The sequence below is a fragment of the Drosophila miranda genome, chromosome 2 (assembly GCF_003369915.1).
Source record: "Drosophila miranda strain MSH22 chromosome 2, D.miranda_PacBio2.1, whole genome shotgun sequence".
Lineage (NCBI taxonomy): Eukaryota > Metazoa > Arthropoda > Insecta > Diptera > Drosophilidae > Drosophila > Drosophila miranda.
In genome coordinates this window covers 33,539,755-33,556,618 of record NC_046675.1, presented here as the reverse complement: position 1 = coordinate 33,556,618, position 16,864 = coordinate 33,539,755, and the positions used below count along the sequence as shown (strand labels likewise).

The 16,864-nt window shown below is 38.9% G+C and overlaps 1 long non-coding RNA gene across 1 annotated transcript; it reads left to right on the top strand.

Annotated features, from left to right (window-relative positions):
* Nucleotides 1–2,599: 2,599 nt before the first annotated feature.
* LOC117187136 lies at nt 2,600–14,646 on the top strand. Its single transcript, XR_004471905.1, has 5 exons — nt 2,600–2,802; nt 5,237–5,711; nt 5,768–5,950; nt 13,732–14,206; nt 14,263–14,646. It is a non-coding gene; the product is annotated as an uncharacterized LOC117187136 (long non-coding RNA).
* Nucleotides 14,647–16,864: the final 2,218 nt, after the last annotated feature.

The window sequence follows — 16,864 nt, the reverse complement described above, 5'->3', positions numbered from 1 at the left end:
GGGGAGTATGTCGGGTCAAGCAGCCTAAATATTTTAAATTATTGCCAGTGGTGCGGCCCAAAGGAAATGCATTTTGGTGTTGTCGTTTCCAATGCCCCCACTGCAAAGATCATTTGCTACCACATATGCGCATGCAGCAGAATTCTTTCGTCTCCTTATGTCGCAATCTCTCGGACTCGACTTAACAGCGTCCCCGAGCAGCTCTAACGCTCTCGGGCTATCATACGCTCTCGCTCGCGTCTAAGCTTGCTGCATAGGGCCCGGCAATTTGGCCCGTCAGCCCTTGCATGGGCAGTCTTGAGCTAATCGTCGCAGCTATTAGACTAACATCCTCGCATCAATCGTTCGCCCCAATCATCCCCATATGTACATACGCGATAAATTGGTTTACATATGCAAATAAATTGTGAATTATAAACAGCCTCTCGACTTTCATTAACTTCAAATTGCAACAGTTGTTAAAAACGCTTAATAGCTTAACATATATATATTATTTTTAGAACAATACATAAAATATTCTTATTATATCCTTACTACTTGGTGGCGCCATCTATGATAATGTAAACTAACTTCGATCTCAATCCTCTTTCTCAACCATGTAAAATCCTCTCAAATCGATCCATCGCTCATTTATATTCTCTCTCCTCCCTCTTACTGTCAATGAACCTGTTTTTACGATTGTTTCCATGTTGCGATTCAAACAACCCTCAAACAGGTAGGTCATCCCCTTGCAATGAATCTAATGTGATAGATTAGAGGTATTTTTTAAGTGCTTCCTGAAAACGGTTTCGATACTCTTGAACCTTTCTACTTTCTCTATAATTTATATTCCTCCTTTGTGTACCTAACACAGTCCCATAGCAATATATATAATAACTACTCATGGCCTTTTCATAATTGGGCTCGATGACTTGGAACGCCATTGTTGTTCCTAATTTAAATTAAATTTTAAATTTTTCTATCACCGGTATGCTATTGTCGCTATGGACTAGTCTCTCGAAAATGCTAATGAAATTTTTGACCTCCGAATGTTTACCACTAAATTTGGGTAATGCCAACTTCGGAAGTCTAGTACAAGTTTGGGCTGAAGAAGACCAGTGCTTCGTATCGCTTGCTGCATCAAAGGCGATAAGCGTTCTTATCTTTACCTATTACCTATCTTAGTTATAATCGTCAGCTCCTCCAACTCGGCTGCATATGCATCATCACCTATTATCTCCTCGATTTGCTCTTGCAAATAGTTCGCCTTTTCAGTTGAAGGATTCAAACAATCTAATCTACAGAAAACAAACAAACACACGTATCATAGCCGGCTTTGCTTAGCGTAAAACATTAACGCCTAGATCTCAGAGACTATAAGAGCTAGAGCAATCAAATTTTTGATCCACACTACTGAGATATCGGACCTAGACGAGTTTGTTTAAAAATTTCGCCACACCCCCGCAATGGAAGAAAATCTGTGGAAAATCCACAAATCTCAGAGACTATTAACGCTAGAGTAACCAAATTTGGTATCCGCACTCCTGTTAGACCTCACTATAAAACGTATATCTCAAAATTTCTCCCCACCCCCATCCGCCCCTACAAAGGACGAAAATCCGTTGCATCCACAATATTGAAGATACGAGAAAACTAAAAATCATAGAGAATGACCGTATCTATGAGATTGCTGAATCTGGATCAGATCAGATCATTTTTATAGCCAAAAGGAACAAATTAATTTGCAGTGGCTTCGCAGCGTTTTTCTGTCTCTCCCGCTCGCACACATTTTCGCTCAATGTAGCCATACTGAATAAGTATCGGTTATAAATGTAGAGTTGCGGTAGCCGCAGCAACTCAGAACGTTGCCCCTCGTTTTTTTATTGTTTTAAAAAGTTTGAACAAAAACGTTATTCAAAAACGAATTGTAATATTGAATGTTGAGGCACGAGGTATCAAGAGAGAGTGGTTGAAAGTAACGTAAGAAAACAATATACCCCTCAGATACAGGGTAGCGAGTCACTTGGCAAGTAACAGCCGAAAAGAATATACCACTTAGATACAGGGTAGCACGTCACTTGGTGCGCCGTTAAGCTCAAGAGCGGCTACAAAAATGTTCCCAACAAACACAACGCAAGTGGCTGTGGAGAAGCAAAAGCGGAATAATGAGCCGATGCTGCTGCTTGTATGTACATATGCGTGGATATTTTCTATACAGGGGGGCTTGGGCAAACGAACAAACTTTCTGTTGAGGTTTGGTGACGGGGAAGTTAGAACAAAAGTGTGGGGAGGGGCGACAGTGATTGCAGTGCTATTGCAAATAGCGGTTCATATGTCTGTATATGTCGATATGTATGTATTTATGTGTATTTTATTTATATGTATTTATTTATTTATAATATGAAATTATTAATAAAAATGCTTGCAATCAATCTCTACTATGTATATCATACGCATGTGCCTAGAATTGAGAGCGATGTCCAATGTTTTCAGCACAAGACACTTCACAGAAAGCTTTAGATGTTTTTTCTCTGCCTTTAATTTTTTGCACAAATACATCTGATTCTGCTTTTGGATCTTTGAGTCCACCTGATACTTTCCTTGCTTGATCGCAGGGAATCCCTCGGCGTGATTGGCGCGACCGACGCGATGAGATTACGCAAATTTATTGCTGGTTGGACACACACAGGGCAACGATTATACTTGCAAAAACTGAAATTTCTTTGTGTCACTGTCACTTATTAAGTTGCATATAATCAAATTTACAGTCAACCCGAGGGCGCCATGAAAAATCAGAGGAGAACGTAGAACCGAAAACTTTGGGTAACTATTTATTATTTATTTCGGCAAGACGGATTTGAAAGAATGAATTCGATTTTTTTACAATTTAATCTTTTAGTCAATGATTTACTATTCAAAAAATATTCGACTACTCCATTCGAAATATTCCATGCAAAATCTCGGAACAACATCGTTTTAATCACGCTCGCGGTAGCCTTTGATAGGTGCCAGCTTATTTGTTTATTCTTGACTCTGTTTACATTCTAAAAGCTACAATAGAGGCAATTGGTTATAATTTTCATGAGCCTAGTATTAATAAGTCAACGAATGCGTACAGAAAGTCGGATGAAACGGGAGGTTGCGATAAAAGCCAATAATTTCAACAATAATATGCCAGAAATGGTCAGTCTTCATTAAGATGGAAAGCTTTTCCCAGCTCTATATGGTTGAAGCTGTAAGGAGGCACGTCTTCCAATTGTAGACGCATTTGAAAATAGAGAACAACTCATTGCTTTGCCAGAACTGCAACGGCACGGTTATATTTATACCCGATACTCAAAATGAGTATTGGGGTATATTAGATTTGTGGTAAAAGTGGATGTGTGTAACGTCCAGAAGGAATCGTTTCCGACCCCATAAAGTATATATATTCTTGATCAGCATCAATAGCCGAGTCGATTGAGCCCTGTCTGTCTGTCCGTCTGTCCGTCCGTCCGTCCGTCCGTCTGTCCGTCTGTCCGTCTGTCCGTCTGTCCGTCCCCTTCAGCGCCTAGTGCTCAAAGACTATAAGAGCTAGAGCAACGATGTTTTGGATCCAGACTTCTGTGATATGTCACTGCTACAAAAATATTTCAAAACTTCGCCCCGCCCACTTCCGCCCCCACAAAGGACGAAAATCTGTGGCCTCCACAATTTTAAGGATATGAGAAAACCAAAAACGTAGAATTGTAGAGAATGACCATATCTTTAAGACTGCGGAATCTGAATTGGATCGTATTATTATTATAGCCAGCATCAAGAAAACAATTTCATTTTTTCTCGCCCTGTCTCTCTCTAACACACACGTAGCATAGGCGGCTTTGCTTAGAGTAAAACATTAGCGCCTAGATCTCAGAGACTACAAAAGCTAGAGCAACCAAATTTGGTATCCACACTCCAAATATATCGGACCGAGACGAGTTTGTTTCAAAATTTCGCCACACCCCCTTCCGCCCCCGCAAAGGACGAAAATCTGGGGATATTCAAAAATCTCAGAGACTATTAAGGCTAGAGTAACCAAATTTGGTATCCGCACTCCTGTTAGATCTTACTATAAAACTTGTATCTCAAAATTTCGCCTCACCCCCTTCCGCCCACACAAAGGACGAAAATCTGTTGCATCCACAATATTGCACATTCGAGAAAACTAAAAACAAAGAATCATAGATAATGACCATATCTATCAGATTGCTGAATCTGGATCAGATCAGATCATTTTTATAGCCAATAGGAACAAATCAATTTGCAGTGGCTACGCAGCGCCCGACGTCACGCTCAGACTGATTTTCTGTCTCTCTCGCACGCACTCTTTGTCGTGTCGTTTAATATTAGCGGCGTCTGCCGGAGGAGAGCCATACTGACTTAGTATCGGGTATAACCGTAGAGTTGCGGTGTCCGCAGCAACTCACAACGTTCCCCCTCGTTTTATTTGGCCTGCCGCTATCACAGCTGTGAGCTTGTACTGAAAACTCTGTATGAAGCAAAAGTTACATTCCCTTTTTAAAAAGCTAAAGGACGCTTGAAAAAATCTGGAGCATTCAAAAATACAATCTGGTCTACAAAATTTGGAAGCGCACTTTAATTGTTCAAAATGTTTTGAGAGCTTGAAGCGAAACGGAAAGAAAATTATGCAAAACAAGATGTTCGGGGGCTAATTGAACCCTCTATAGTATTCCTAGGTTGTGACTAAAACGACTCAAAAATGTCTGTAATTTTTTTCAATTTTTTCCATTGTAGCCAACCATATCCGTAAAAAGCAAGATATCATTTCATAAAATGAAAAACTTAAAAACAGCTTTTTGAGCCTGTGCCGTTCATCATGGAACAATAACCCATCCTATTTAAAAAAGAAAGAAAAGTCTTTCATTAGAGAGAGTGGGGAACAAATTTTAAAAAGGAGACTTTAAAAAGATAGAACTCTCAATAAAATTTTGAAATTGCCTACTTTGTTAAAAATTGTACCTTAAATTTATTTTATATGTAAATCGTTAATTTAGTAATATATCTCAAAAAACCTTGCCGTAAAACTTTGAATGTGATTTCACACTTTAAAATAATATTTTAAACACATATACTTTAAGGCGAAAAAAAAAAAATAGGGTATACATTATTAAATACGGAAAATAAATTTCTTCCCCTGCCGACAGAAAAATCCCTCGAAAAATAATAATAATAATAATAATAATATAATTATTATTTTTTTTTTATTTTTATAAAGGCACCGAAAAAATCAATCATCTCAACCAAACTTGAAAGAAATTAAATTATTATTTCAAATCGCTGATATATGTATGTACCTAAATAGGAATAGTAGATCTGTAAGAGTGTTCAAAGCGTCCATCACCGAAGCTATGTTTTCTTACTTACTTATCATGCTTTAATAAGAACGCAACCAGTGGAACCGAAATATTTCACCCAAGCTCTTTGATTGAAAACATCTGCAGTTTATATCTTAAACTGGTTGTAGCGTCTACTTTAAATACAATGCGGTATTATATCATAATGTGTTGGATATCAATTTGGAATACATTTTTTCATAACAATGTTGCCGAAATTAATATTTATCTAAATATAAACGATTTACTGAATAGTGGAATTATGCCATTTAATCTGTTTTTCAACCCTATTATTCGGACTAATAAAGAACAAAATACATATAATACAACCATTTTTCAAATTATGAACTATCACAGGTGAAAATTTTATAAACACTTAAAAACATGTTTTAAAAAATTTAATTTTTTTTCAGACATTTAAAGCAAAACGTTTTAATATCAGGTTACATTACGAAAAAAATTTTAAATTTTAAAAGCCTTGTGAATCATTCAACTTTTAAGAGACGAATTGGACAATCACCATATTATTTTGAAGGTTCTGTTAATAAACAATTATTTCAGAACGACGCTATTCAGTACAAAACTTGGCCACAAAGGTATATTACTCGAGTTTATTACTAATATTTTAAGTTTAGTCCCATAACTCTTTGTTTGCTAACTGTTCCAGTTAGCGTTCTAATTTGTATACCCATGAAGGGGTATATTAAAATGGGCGTACGTTTTTAACGAACAGAAACATCTACAACCCTATAAAATGTATATATAATTCAAACCGAGTCGATATGTTTCTATAAACCAGTGGTTGTCACGTTCCTGTCTTGTGAGCATAGTAAAGGGCTTTGCTGCTACGCTGTCGCTATGCGTATAGTGTAGTGAGTGATTTTTTGTTCCTATTTATTTATTTTATTTTCATGCTCTATCTTAGCGCTACAAATTTACACCTATGTTTATTGCGCTAGTCACCTTTCGAATTTGTGTAGGAAGCTATTTACTTAAATCTAATAAATATTATTTAACATGTTTAGAGAAGCTTATGTTATTCTTATAATTGTAATTTAACATAAGTTTTTAATGATTATATTATATATTTTATTTATTTGCTATTTATATTTTTTATTTGTCTTTGTTAATTCAATTTTATTGTTATCCCAAGAGTTTTTTAACTTTAAAGTGAAATTGATTTGCGCACCTAATGGTTTTGTTGCTATGGGGAAGATTGTTCCATAAACGGATAGCGTTAATGAAGAACTGTCTCTTCGAGCAAAGCGTTTGAATTCGAGAGCATAAGTAATTGTTTGTTCTTTGTGATGTAGCGGGGCTAAGTTTGCGGTAAAGGTAAATCGGTTCTTGGGTTTTCACAATTTTATGAAAGTCTACTAAGGTTTTAAAATCTATCCATGAGGTCAAGTTGAGGTCAAGTATTTAACGAGACAGGTGTGAAACATGGTCAAAACGACTTAAATTAAAAGCATAACGGACAATGGAACGGAATTAAAGCCTACCACTAATGTGCGCAAGTCACGAGCGTCACAATGACCAACAATTCTATGCCATAAAAGAGAGTATGGATGAGAATGACTTTAGCAATTAATAGTCTTATTTCTTCTGTCAAAAAAGTCATAGATGCTGAGAGCTGACGCAACAGACCATATGTACATACGTCCAGTTTCCTTTGATATATGTTTACTCCATGACAGAGTACTATTGAATGTTATTCCCAGATTAACTACACAATCTTCGTAGGAAATCGGTGTATTTCCTATGTATAAATTCTCGAGATTTTTATATCAATCAGTATTTTGGCAATTACAATACATTTTGATTTTTTATGATTTATCCCAGGACATTCTCTTTTGACCATTTCTCAATTAGGGAAATCATTTTATTAGACCTATTAACACAAATATTTATTTCATTAACGGGCCTACTAACATACATTTTGACGTCATCAGCTTATAAATGTACTTCACAGTCAGACAAGACACTGGCTAGATCATTAACATGTATGGAAAACACTAATGCACTCAAAATGCGCTGGGTTTACGGGCCTCGTGAGTGATTGTATCTCCAAACGTAATGGATTGCACTACAGTTGTGAGGTAATATGGTAATATTTATGAGGCAGACGCGGAAGGGATTTATGGAGCTGACCGTTGGCTTTAAAATGCAGTACGTTCGGCTCCCAGCCATGGAGTCTCAGTTTGGCAGTCTGAAACTGCTGAATGAGTCTCAGAAGCATAAAAGGGTCACTCCGCGGGATCTGCAAGTGTCAATCGTAGCTCAGCCGCTTGCGGCCGAAAAATTGACACCGACCACTCCAAGTGTTCAGCAGTTGATCTCATTTGGCACTCCAAGGGCAACGACAGCTGCTGGCGATGCAGATTCGGTAACCGAATTCATCGCTTTGGAGAACGTTCAGCCAAGTACGTCTGCAGCGTCCGTGTCCGTGGTGTCCGCAAGCTCGCTAGCTGTCCCGTCAATTCCAATCCCACGAGTGATCAGAAGTTCCGGACGTCCAAAAATTGCCACCACAGGTACTAGGTCTGTGGTGCCCAAACCACTGGTGGGAGTCCCACCAAAACGACAAGTTTTTCTTTCACGGCTGAGGCTAAGAAGAAGACCCATTACTCTTACAAATCATTCCAGTGTGTCACCCTCAACCTCAACTTCCTCTTCCTCATCTTCCCGTCTTGCTTCTACCCATCCAAAAAACTAACTTCTCTTTTAGTAACCTATCAAAATGTTAGAGGCTTGCGTAGTAAGCTCAGCCCTCTTTTCCGGGATGGTGTTGCATTTTCTTCCCACGTTATTGTGCTTACCGAAACCTGGTTAAAGCCGGACATTCTTAGTTCCAAGTTCTTAGAAAAGACTGTTCGTATCGAATTGCAGGAGGGGTTCTGATTGCAGTGGACTCTAACTTTACGTCGGAACATTTCACAGTCCAAGTTCAACAGGAACTGGAATTCCTGCATGTAAAACTGATTTTTCCCGCTTTCGCTTTATTCATTAATTGCTCGTTTATTCCACCTTCTTCGGATATCTCTATTTATGAGCAGCACTTGTCCGCTTTAACCGCTGTTTCTTCCTCGCTATCAGATAAAGATCGTATGATAGTTCTTGGTGACTTCAAATTGCCAGAAACTGTTTGCTCTTCGGTAAACGAGTCTAGTAACCCTGTGCTCATGACGGCATGACTTTGTTGACGGCTTCCTTGACCTGTCCCTGTCTCAAGTCAACCAAGAAAAATATTCCTTGGGTCGATTGCTTGATCTGTGCTTTGTATCGGATCCGACCATAGTGTTGTTAACCCGAGCCCTTCCGCTCACTATACCTGAAGACGCCTACCACCCTACTTTCGAGGTGCTTCTAGATATAGGACCAACTGTATTGGATCGGTCGAGTAGAGTACCTGAACGAGTCCGCTGCTTTCGTAAAGCCGAGTTTACGAAGCTTAATAACCTTATTAGGGATTTTGATTGGTCCGTTTGGTACTTGTGCACTGATGTCATAAATGGCACAAACATTTTTTACAATGCAAATTTTTTTGTAGCTTGATTCTTGACCCTTGCTTAAACTATTCACCCTGTCCATTGATTCTTCTTGCTTACCACCGATCTGGAAGGAATCGTTTATAATTACTCTCCCTAAAAAGGTAGCAATTCTGATGCAAAAAATTATGAAGGTATATCAAAGTTATCCGCTATTCCTAAAATGTTTGAGAAGGTCTTAACTCCGCACTTGCAACATCTCTGCAAGTCACTTATATCTCCAACTCAGCGTGGATTTATAAGGCAGCGATCAACCACCACGAATTTGTTAGAGTTTACCTCTTTCATTAAAGGCTTTCAAAGTAACTTACAGGCGGATGTCATTTACACCGACTTTAGTAAAGCATTCGACTCTGTAACCCATAGCCTTCTAGCGCATAAACTTGACCTTTTAGAGTTTCCGCCCAACCTCCTGAGATGGATTTCTAGCTACCTTTATTCCAGGTCTTGCTACCTTGGGATACAGAAGGTCCTCCGCCTCCATGCTGATCTGGAGGATCAAATGCTGGCCCCCTTCGTCGGGTAATGGGGCACGCGTTGCCGCTTGCTCGCCGGAGTGTCTTTCGCAGCACTCTCGATCGAGCGCCTCTTGTTGGCCAACATCTCCCCCACCTTGTTAGCGAATTCGCCAATTGCTGCCTGCATCTGGGGCAGCTGCGTGTAGTGCTTGCGGCCCTCCTGTACCCGTTGCTCAGCCCAGGCTAGCTTGGATTTCTCCTCTTGGGAGATATTCGACTTGCCTTGAAGCCGGCTCAGTAACTTACTGAGCTTTTGCCTTTATCCCCTCCCTGGAACGCTTCGGCCCGTCCTTTCGCAGGGAGCTGGTTCCTGTTTCCGTCGAGCGGAGAAGGCTTTCTTCTTCAGTCTTGCTAATGGACAGAACGCTCTCCGGATCCGAGTCTGTGACGACAGCGGCACCCGCCCGGATCACCCTGCAACGCGTCGTTTTTGTGGCAGTAGTATTGCAACTGAAATAGCCTGCTCCCGCCATGCCCGAGGTGTGACCGCTGGCGTCACGCAGATAAGATTGCTCCTCCCCGTGCCCGCCGGTGGTAGCAGTCACGCTTTCCACGCTTTTGGGTTGACATCCCAACCCTTGCTTGACCTTTGTCCGCCTCCATAGCTGGCCTGAAGGTCCATACCAGTTAATATTTTCTAGGGGACCACATTCTAGCGTTTTATGCTTGGCCGCCAGCCACCACCAGGCCATGGCCCTGGTTCAGTTCCCCCAACTATAGATCGGGAAGACGCTAGACCATTGCCTTAGCTAGACACTGCATTACCCCGGACAGAGCAAGCGACAGTGCATTACCCTTCCCGGGATAATGCGGTGTCCATTGCTCATCCGGCACCCTTGTGGATGGTTCAGCTAGAGGGTTTTTGCCAGCCTCAAAGACCCATAACTGAATTATCAATTTTGAACTTAAAGGCATCGTCAATAGGTAACCATGAGATTCCTAACGGATTTGTCGACTCTGAATCCGAGGTTTTTATGGGTTCGGCTATGCTCCCAGATGCAGTGATCTCGGTTTGAGAGTGGTTGAAAGTAACGTAAGAAAACAATATACCCCTCAGATACAGGGTAGCGAGTCACTTGGCAAGTAACAGCCGAAAAGAATATACCACTTAGATACAGGGTAGCACGTCACTTGGTGCGCCGTTAAGCTCAAGAGCGGCTACAAAAATGTTCCCAACAAACACAACGCAAGTGGCTGTGGAGAAGCAAAAGCGGAATAATGAGCCGATGCTGCTGCTTGTATGTACATATGCGTGGATATTTTCTATACAGGGGGGCTTGGGCAAACGAACAAACTTTCTGTTGAGGTTTGGTGACGGGGAAGTTAGAACAAAAGTGTGGGGAGGGGCGACAGTGATTGCAGTGCTATTGCAAATAGCGGTTCATATGTCTGTATATGTCGATATGTATGTATTTATGTGTATTTTATTTATATGTATTTATTTATTTATAATATGAAATTATTAATAAAAATGCTTGCAATCAATCTCTACTATTTATATCATACGCATGTGCCTAGAATTGAGAGCGATGTCCAATGTTTTCAGCACAAGACACTTCACAGAAAGCTTTAGATGTTTTTTCTCTGCCTTTAATTTTTTGCACAAATACATCTGATTCTGCTTTTGGATCTTTGAGTCCACCTGATACTTTCCTTGCTTGATCGCAGGGAATCCCTCGGCGTGATTGGCGCGACCGACGCGATGAGATTACGCAAATTTATTGCTGGTTGGACACACACAGGGCAACGATTATACTTGCAAAAACTGAAATTTCTTTGTGTCACTGTCACTTATTAAGTTGCATATAATCAAATTTACAGTCAACCCGAGGGCGCCATGAAAAATCAGAGGAGAACGTAGAACCGAAAACTTTGGGTAACTATTTATTATTTATTTCGGCAAGACGGATTTGAAAGAATGAATTCGATTTTTTTACAATTTAATCTTTTAGTCAATGATTTACTATTCAAAAAATATTCGACTATTCCATTCGAAATATTCCATGCAAAATCTCGGAACAACATCGTTTTAATCACGCTCGCGGTAGCCTTTGATAGGTGCCAGCTTATTTGTTTATTCTTGACTCTGTTTACATTCTAAAAGCTACAATAGAGGCAATTGGTTATAATTTTCATGAGCCTAGTATTAATAAGTCAACGAATGCGTACAGAAAGTCGGATGAAACGGGAGGTTGCGATAAAAGCCAATAATTTCAACAATAATATGCCAGAAATGGTCAGTCTTCATTAAGATGGAAAGCTTTTCCCAGCTCTATATGGTTGAAGCTGTAAGGAGGCACGTCTTCCAATTGTAGACGCATTTGAAAATAGAGAACAACTCATTGCTTTGCCAGAACTGCAACGGCACGGTTATATTTATACCCGATACTCAAAATGAGTATTGGGGTATATTAGATTTGTGGTAAAAGTGGATGTGTGTAACGTCCAGAAGGAATCGTTTCCGACCCCATAAAGTATATATATTCTTGATCAGCATCAATAGCCGAGTCGATTGAGCCCTGTCTGTCTGTCCGTCTGTCCGTCCGTCCGTCCGTCCGTCTGTCCGTCTGTCCGTCTGTCCGTCTGTCCGTCCCCTTCAGCGCCTAGTGCTCAAAGACTATAAGAGCTAGAGCAACGATGTTTTGGATCCAGACTTCTGTGATATGTCACTGCTACAAAAATATTTCAAAACTTCGCCCCGCCCACTTCCGCCCCCACAAAGGACGAAAATCTGTGGCCTCCACAATTTTAAGGATATGAGAAAACCAAAAACGTAGAATTGTAGAGAATGACCATATCTTTAAGACTGCGGAATCTGAATTGGATCGTATTATTATTATAGCCAGCATCAAGAAAACAATTTCATTTTTTCTCGCCCTGTCTCTCTCTAACACACACGTAGCATAGGCGGCTTTGCTTAGAGTAAAACATTAGCGCCTAGATCTCAGAGACTACAAAAGCTAGAGCAACCAAATTTGGTATCCACACTCCAAATATATCGGACCGAGACGAGTTTGTTTCAAAATTTCGCCACACCCCCTTCCGCCCCCGCAAAGGACGAAAATCTGGGGATATTCAAAAATCTCAGAGACTATTAAGGCTAGAGTAACCAAATTTGGTATCCGCACTCCTGTTAGATCTTACTATAAAACGTGTATCTCAAAATTTCGCCTCACCCCCTTCAGCCCACACAAAGGACGAAAATCTGTTGCATCCACAATATTGCACATTCGAGAAAACTAAAAACAAAGAATCATAGATAATGACCATATCTATCAGATTGCTGAATCTGGATCAGATCAGATCATTTTTATAGCCAATAGGAACAAATCAATTTGCAGTGGCTACGCAGCGCCCGACGTCACGCTCAGACTGATTTTCTGTCTCTCTCGCACACACTCTTTGTCGTGTCGTTTAATATTAGCGGCGTCTGCCGGAGGAGAGCCATACTGACTTAGTATCGGGTATAACCGTAGAGTTGCGGTGTCCGCAGCAACTCACAACGTTCCCCCTCGTTTTATTTGGCCTGCCGCTATCACAGCTGTGAGCTTGACTGAAAACTCTGTATGAAGCAAAAGTTACATTCCCTTTTTAAAAAGCTAAAGGACGCTTGAAAAAATCTGGAGCATTCAAAAATACAATCTGGTCTACAAAATTTGGAAGCGCACTTTAATTGTTCAAAATGTTTTGAGAGCTTGAAGCGAAACGGAAAGAAAATTATGCAAAACAAGATGTTCGGGGGCTAATTGAACCCTCTATAGTATTCCTAGGTTGTGACTAAAACAACTCAAAAATGTCTGTAATTTTTTTCAATTTTTTCCATTGTAGCCAACCATATCCGTAAAAAGCAAGATATCATTTCATAAAATGAAAAACTTAAAAACAGCTTTTTGAGCCTGTGCCGTTCATCATGGAACAATAACCCATCCTATTTAAAAAAGAAAGAAAAGTCTTTCATTAGAGAGAGTGGGGAACAAATTTTAAAAAGGAGACTTTAAAAAGATAGAACTCTCAATAAAATTTTGAAATTGCCTACTTTGTTAAAAATTGTACCTTAAATTTATTTTATATGTAAATCGTTAATTTAGTAATATATCTCAAAAAACCTTGCCGTAAAACTTTGAATGTGATTTCACACTTTAAAATAATATTTTAAACACATATACTTTAAGGCGAAAAAAAAAAAATAGGGTATACATTATTAAATACGGAAAATAAATTTCTTCCCCTGCCGACAGAAAAATCCCTCGAAAAATAATAATAATAATAATAATAATAATATAATAATAATATTTTTTTATTTTTATAAAGGCACCGAAAAAATCAATCATCTCAACCAAACTTGAAAGAAATTAAATTATTATTTCAAATCGCTGATATATGTATGTACCTAAATAGGAATAGTAGATCTGTAAGAGTGTTCAAAGCGTCCATCACCGAAGCTATGTTTTCTTACTTACTTATCATGCTTTAATAAGAACGCAACCAGTGGAACCGAAATATTTCACCCAAGCTCTTTGATTGAAAACATCTGCAGTTTATATCTTAAACTGGTTGTAGCGTCTACTTTAAATACAATGCGGTATTATATCATAATGTGTTGGATATCAATTTGGAATACATTTTTTCATAACAATGTTGCCGAAATTAATATTTATCTAAATATAAACGATTTACTGAATAGTGGAATTATGCCATTTAATCTGTTTTTCAACCCTATTATTCGGACTAATAAAGAACAAAATACATATAATACAACCATTTTTCAAATTATGAACTATCACAGGTGAAAATTTTATAAACACTTAAAAACATGTTTTAAAAAATTTAATTTTTTTTCAGACATTTAAAGCAAAACGTTTTAATATCAGGTTACATTACGAAAAAAATTTTAAATTTTAAAAGCCTTGTGAATCATTCAACTTTTAAGAGACGAATTGGACAATCACCATATTATTTTGAAGGTTCTGTTAATAAACAATTATTTCAGAACGACGCTATTCAGTACAAAACTTGGCCACAAAGGTATATTACTCGAGTTTATTACTAATATTTTAAGTTTAGTCCCATAACTCTTTGTTTGCTAACCGTTCCAGTTAGCGTTCTAATTTGTATACCCATGAAGGGGTATATTAAAATGGGCGTACGTTTTTAACGAACAGAAACATCTACAACCCTATAAAATGTATATATAATTCAAACCGAGTCGATATGTTTCTATAAACCAGTGGTTGTCACGTTCCTGTCTTGTGAGCATAGTAAAGGGCTTTGCTGCTACGCTGTCGCTATGCGTATAGTGTAGTGAGTGATTTTTTGTTCCTATTTATTTATTTTATTTTCATGCTCTATCTTAGCGCTACAAATTTACACCTATGTTTATTGCGCTAGTCACCTTTCGAATTTGTGTAGGAAGCTATTTACTTAAATCTAATAAATATTATTTAACATGTTTAGAGAAGCTTATGTTATTCTTATAATTGTAATTTAACATAAGTTTTTAATGATTATATTATATATTTTATTTATTTGCTATTTATATTTTTTATTTGTCTTTGTTAATTCAATTTTATTGTTATCCCAAGAGTTTTTTAACTTTAAAGTGAAATTGATTTGCGCACCTAATGGTTTTGTTGCTATGGGGAAGATTGTTCCATAAACGGATAGCGTTAATGAAGAACTGTCTCTTCGAGCAAAGCGTTTGAATTCGAGAGCATAAGTAATTGTTTGTTCTTTGTGATGTAGCGGGGCTAAGTTTGCGGTAAAGGTAAATCGGTTCTTGGGTTTTCACAATTTTATGAAAGTCTACTAAGGTTTTAAAATCTATCCATGAGGTCAAGTTGAGGTCAAGTATTTAACGAGACAGGTGTGAAACATGGTCAAAACGACTTAAATTAAAAGCATAACGGACAATGGAACGGAATTAAAGCCTACCACTAATGTGCGCAAGTCACGAGCGTCACAATGACCAACAATTCTATGCCATAAAAGAGAGTATGGATGAGAATGACTTTAGCAATTAATAGTCTTATTTCTTCTGTCAAAAAAGTCATAGATGCTGAGAGCTGACGCAACAGACCATATGTACATACGTCCAGTTTCCTTTGATATATGTTTACTCCATGACAGAGTACTATTGAATGTTATTCCCAGATTAACTACACAATCTTCGTAGGAAATCGGTGTATTTCCTATGTATAAATTCTCGAGATTTTTATATCAATCAGTATTTTGGCAATTACAATACATTTTGATTTTTTATGATTTATCCCAGGACATTCTCTTTTGACCATTTCTCAATTAGGGAAATCATTTTATTAGACCTATTAACACAAATATTTATTTCATTAACGGGCCTACTAACATACATTTTGACGTCATCAGCTTATAAATGTACTTCACAGTCAGACAAGACACTGGCTAGATCATTAACATGTATGGAAAACACTAATGCACTCAAAATGCGCTGGGTTTACGGGCCTCGTGAGTGATTGTATCTCCAAACGTAATGGATTGCACTACAGTTGTGAGGTAATATGGTAATATTTATGAGGCAGACGCGGAAGGGATTTATGGAGCTGACCGTTGGCTTTAAAATGCAGTACGTTCGGCTCCCAGCCATGGAGTCTCAGTTTGGCAGTCTGAAACTGCTGAATGAGTCTCAGAAGCATAAAAGGGTCACTCCGCGGGATCTGCAAGTGTCAATCGTAGCTCAGCCGCTTGCGGCCGAAAAATTGACACCGACCACTCCAAGTGTTCAGCAGTTGATCTCATTTGGCACTCCAAGGGCAACGACAGCTGCTGGCGATGCAGATTCGGTAACCGAATTCATCGCTTTGGAGAACGTTCAGCCAAGTACGTCTGCAGCGTCCGTGTCCGTGGTGTCCGCAAGCTCGCTAGCTGTCCCGTCAATTCCAATCCCACGAGTGATCAGAAGTTCCGGACGTCCAAAAATTGCCACCACAGGTACTAGGTCTGTGGTGCCCAAACCACTGGTGGGAGTCCCACCAAAACGACAAGTTTTTCTTTCACGGCTGAGGCTAAGAAGAAGACCCATTACTCTTACAAATCATTCCAGTGTGTCACCCTCAACCTCAACTTCCTCTTCCTCATCTTCCCGTCTTGCTTCTACCCATCCAAAAAACTAACTTCTCTTTTAGTAACCTATCAAAATGTTAGAGGCTTGCGTAGTAAGCTCAGCCCTCTTTTCCGGGATGGTGTTGCATTTTCTTCCCACGTTATTGTGCTTACCGAAACCTGGTTAAAGCCGGACATTCTTAGTTCCAAGTTCTTAGAAAAGACTGTTCGTATCGAATTGCAGGAGGGGTTCTGATTGCAGTGGACTCTAACTTTACGTCGGAACATTTCACAGTCCAAGTTCAACAGGAACTGGAATTCCTGCATGTAAAACTGATTTTTCCCGCTTTCGCTTTATTCATTAATTGCT